At 38.8% G+C, this 4,676-nt stretch overlaps 1 pseudogene; it reads right to left on the bottom strand.

The window, feature by feature from the left end:
• Nucleotides 1-256: 256 nt before the first annotated feature.
• LOC111728802 lies at nucleotides 257-375 on the bottom strand (annotated as a pseudogene).
• Between the last annotated feature and the right edge of the window lie 4,301 nt (nucleotides 376-4,676).

Here is a 4,676-nt window from a genome sequence, read left to right as displayed (position 1 = left end):
TTCTGCAAATGAATTTGGGGGTACACATTCAGACCATAGCATCAGTCAATAAAGTTCGATTTTTAGTTGGCTTTCTGAAACTTGTCCTTAAACATATTCAGTCTGTACCAACTGTCTCTCTCTTTCTGCCCCCTCACCACAGTTGAGCTCTTTGTCTTCCCGTCTTCATAAATCTGCATTGCTGGATATCTTGTGTTGTGTATTTATATAACAAGTTGGAAGTTCCTAGCTATGTGGATTATTTTTTTTTTTTTTATACCTATAGCACCCGGTCTTCCTAGGAGGTCTCCCATCCAAGTAGTAGCCAGGCCTGACCCTTCTTAGCTTCCAAGATCAGATGGGATCAGGCGTGTTCAGGGTGGCATGGCCGTAGATGCATGTGGATTATTTTTAATTGATAAATTAAAGTTTATCTAGCAATGCTGTCTTCAAAAATAAGGAGGTTCTATTGATTTGAAGAGACTAGATTGGGTGCCCAAATTGAATTTCTGAGTTTGGGGCCTTTCTGGTAGCCACAGCAAGAATATTCTTGGATTGAGCCCCGAAGCTCTGCCTGATTAACAAAATGCATGACTGTCTTCTATTTTCAATTTTTAGAAAATAGAAAATATATAATCATATTCTATGATTATATAATCATAGAATATGATTATATAATCATAGAATACCAGGAATGAAGGGTCTTAGAGATCACCTAGTCTGATGTCCCCACTTTTACATCTCAGAGGTTAAGTAGTTTTCTCAGGCAACATGCTAAGAGTTTCTCAGGCAGAAGCAGAACTGGAATCTGAGTTTCTCCAGACTCTAGTTCCTTGCTCTTTGTGTTAACTCGTTGGGGTGGGGATGGGGTAGGGGAAGGAAAATAATAGCAAAATGATAACATTGAGTCTGTAGAGTCAAATAAGGAACATAAACGGGGATCCAAAGGTGTCTTTGTTGGCAATGTCTGACCCCTGGGTCTCTCCAGAGACCTCTCTGCCCAATGCTTTCCCTGCCTGAGGCCAGTTGCAGGGAATTCTGAGGCCCTTCTGAAGCGAAGATCCAGGACCTGGGAGGCTAAGGGCAGGCAAATCTCTTTGCATCCTCTAGGTGCATAGCACGTGTCCAAGGACACCCTCAGCCTGTGTCACTGAGGCTGGCAGCACCTTGGCATGGGTCAGTGCTCTCTGGGTGATTCTGCCAAGTTTCAACTCTTCTCAGTCAGAGAAACTTTTTTTTTTAACCCAATCATAAGCAAATACATTTTTTGTATAATGTTAGATGACGGCATTACAGGAACATCTAAAGGAGAAAAAAAACTACCCTTAGTCTTACTACCTTCACCTAAGAACTGACTTCCTTTTTGCTTTTTCTTTTCTGGCTTTTGTCCATGTGCACACATAATTTTTGCTTGGTGGTAATCAGAAGGAGCATACAATTTCATATTAAAGCAATAAACTTCTAATGATATAGATATGGAGAGAGAGAAGGCAAATGGCTATACAGCAAAATTTATGTAGGTTTGTAGGGAAAAATCCATTTTAAAGGGGAAAGTATAGGATAATAGCACATATTTGAGCAGTATTTTTGGGATAGTGCTTATAAAGATTTTGATAAAATTCCTTCTCTTTCCTTTTTATATTGTTCTTTACCCAAGTCAAGATGAAATGAATGTAATATATGTTCCACCTATATTTGTACCGTTTGTACCATTTGATTTTTTAAATAATTATGGTAGTTAAGAAGAAAAAGAATCATAGATCTTAGCCCTAGAAGGGAACTTAGAGATATTACTTCCAACCCAGTGAGAAGCAAATTGTCAGTAGCATTTGGAATTATGTAAGCGAGGCCCAATTTTTACATCCCTCTCTCTTGTCATGCAAATTGGCCTAATCTCCCTCAAGTAATAAGTCAGCAAGCATTTATCTATTACTTTCCTTAAGTCTAATGCTAAGCCTTATTAGGGGGTCACAACATGGTAGATCGTTGTCCTACGAGCTTCTTAAAATGCTCTGAAAAATTGAGGCAAAGATACATTAAACTGTCAGTGAATTGACCTGACATATTATATATTTGTCATTTTGTTTTCTGTCTATATTCCCCTATAAGAAGGTCAGGCCAATGAAGGCAAAAACTTCGTTTGCTCACTGCTGCATCAGCTGCCCCTCCGTCTTAGTCAGCTTGGGCTGCTATAACAAAAATTCCATAGATTGAGTGGCTTAAACAACAAACATTTCTTTCTCATACCTCTGGAGGCTGAGAAGTGCACGATCAAGGTGCCAGTAGATCTAGTGCCTTGTGAGAGCCTTCTTCCTGTGTTGTAGGTGTCTGCCTTCTCACTGTGCCCTCACATGGCAGAGAGAAAGCTCTAGTCTCTTCATCTCCTTATAAGGGTACCAGGCCCATCATGGGGGCTCCACTTATGATTTCATCCAAATCCAATTACCTCCCAAAGGCCCTATCTCCAAACACCACCACACTGGGAATTATGATCTCAACATATGGATTTGGGGGTGGAGGACACAAACATTGAGTCCACAGCACCCTCCTACAGTGCCTGATTATGTGGCTCCCAATGTGTCAGCTGACTCCCACTTTCTGTTGTATTCTTACTAGATTTGGAGCCCAAAAGCCTCCTAGCAGTTTTTTCTGTTTCCTCTCCAGTTCTAAACTGCAAGCTAGCTGGTATTTTTCATCTTTGTGTCTCAAATAACATGTCAGATTTTATTAGAAGATGGGCAGTCTTTGTATCTCATAACTATTTTACATGGATACAGTAATGAAAAGGCTAATCATTTCGTGTGAACTCTCTTCCAGCTTACCTAAAATTTAGGCATGAGTGCCATCTGTCCCTGCCACAGTATATTGGTCAGGATAAGTCAGAAAGGACACAATTCATTCTCACCAACTTAAACAGAAAGGAATTTACAACAGTAATGATATTTATGCTCATGGTTTCAGAGACAGTGTCTACACTGAGCTTCCAGAAACATCTGTCAAAGTCACACTGCAGAACTAAAATGCCAAGTTTCCTGCCACAGTCAGAAAATTGCTGGGCAAATCAGGAAGCCACCACCACACTGAGGAATCCAAAACCCCACCACATCTGCTGCAATGTGGTCTCTGCCCCTCTCAGCTCCAATAGCTAGTCTCCCTCTAGTGCAACTGATTGGTATCATCTAAATCACATCCAGAAATATAACTGCAAGGGAGCTTGGGGAATGTTGATCGTGGCTTGCCAGACTCTATAATAATAGGCACTCTAGAGAGGAAAAGGTTGAAATAGAGGCTGAGGGATCCCAGCCACACCAGCTTCCACACAAGAGGAAGGTGATTGCATCAGAATTAAGGGGATTATCTTGTAGATTCCACCTTTCTACTCATTTTAGTTAGAGCAATTAAGTTTCTTAGTCGACCAATTTTTTCCCCAGGTTTATTGAGATATTATTGCATTTATTTTAGGTGTACAACATAAGGATATTTGATATATGTCTATATTATAAAATGATGAGAACTTTTAAGACCTATTCTCTTAGCAACTTTCAAATATGCCATGCGGTACTGTTAACTGTAGTCACTATGCTGTTATTACACCCCATAATTTACTTATCTTATAACTGGAAGTTTATACCTTGATCACTTTCATCCGCTCCCCCTGCTCCCCCCGCCCCCCACCATCCCTACCTCTGGCAACCACAAATCTCACCTCTATTTACATGAGTATAAGTTTTTTTCTTAGATTTCACATCTAAGTGAGATCATACAGTACTTATCTTTCATTGTCTGACTCATTTCACTTAGCATAATGCCCTCAAGGTCCATTTATGTTGTACCTATGGCAGGATTTCCTTCTTTTTTATAGCTGAATAGTAATCCATCATGTGTGTGTGCATATATATATATATACACACACACACACGCACACATATATATGTATATATGTATATATACACATATATATACACACACACAACATATATATATATCACATTCTCTTGATTATTCAAATAGTAATCCATTGTGTGTGTGTGTGTGTGTATATATATATATATATATGTATATATATATCGCATATTCTCTTGATTATTCAAAATATTATTCATGTTGATTAGCCAACAAATATTTGTTGAGCTTCTGTTTTGAATCAGGCACTATGCTAAGGGCTGGGAACACCAACATGACTATGGCACAGGGTGCCTTAAGAAACTCAGAGTATATTGGAAGAAATAAACTAATATGGTGACAAGAAATGGTTTATTCCAGAGGAAACCTGCACAAAATGCTCAGGGCGCCCAGACGAATCTGTGCATACCCTGGTCTCCTTTCTTCTGAATGAATAAACCAAATTTCTACTGATTCTTGTGATGGAATCCCTATTTCTCCCAAAGTATTTTCTCTGAATGAACTCTGCTGTGAGATTAGAGTCAAAATTGTAAATCACTTGACACCTGGCCACATTTCTTCAGGAATTTTTGTTGTTTCTGTCATTATCATTGTTTTAATAAAGCACTGAACTGCCTTTCTTCAACCAAAACACTGTTAATCAAATACTAGTAAAGTTTTTTTTCATGTATGTATTTGAGTTATATTTATGTAGTTTTGCTTATATCTAGGTACACTTGTCCCTACACAAACTGATATTTGTACCCATGAATATTTGTGGAGGAATGTCACTCCATAAATATGTATCTGTGTAT

Source organism: Pteropus vampyrus, unplaced genomic scaffold (assembly GCF_000151845.1).
Source record: "Pteropus vampyrus isolate Shadow unplaced genomic scaffold, Pvam_2.0 Scaffold229, whole genome shotgun sequence".
Classification (NCBI taxonomy): Eukaryota; Metazoa; Chordata; class Mammalia; order Chiroptera; family Pteropodidae; genus Pteropus; species Pteropus vampyrus.
The sequence above is the reverse complement of the archived record's forward strand: the minus strand, read 5'-3'. Positions and strand labels throughout refer to the sequence as shown.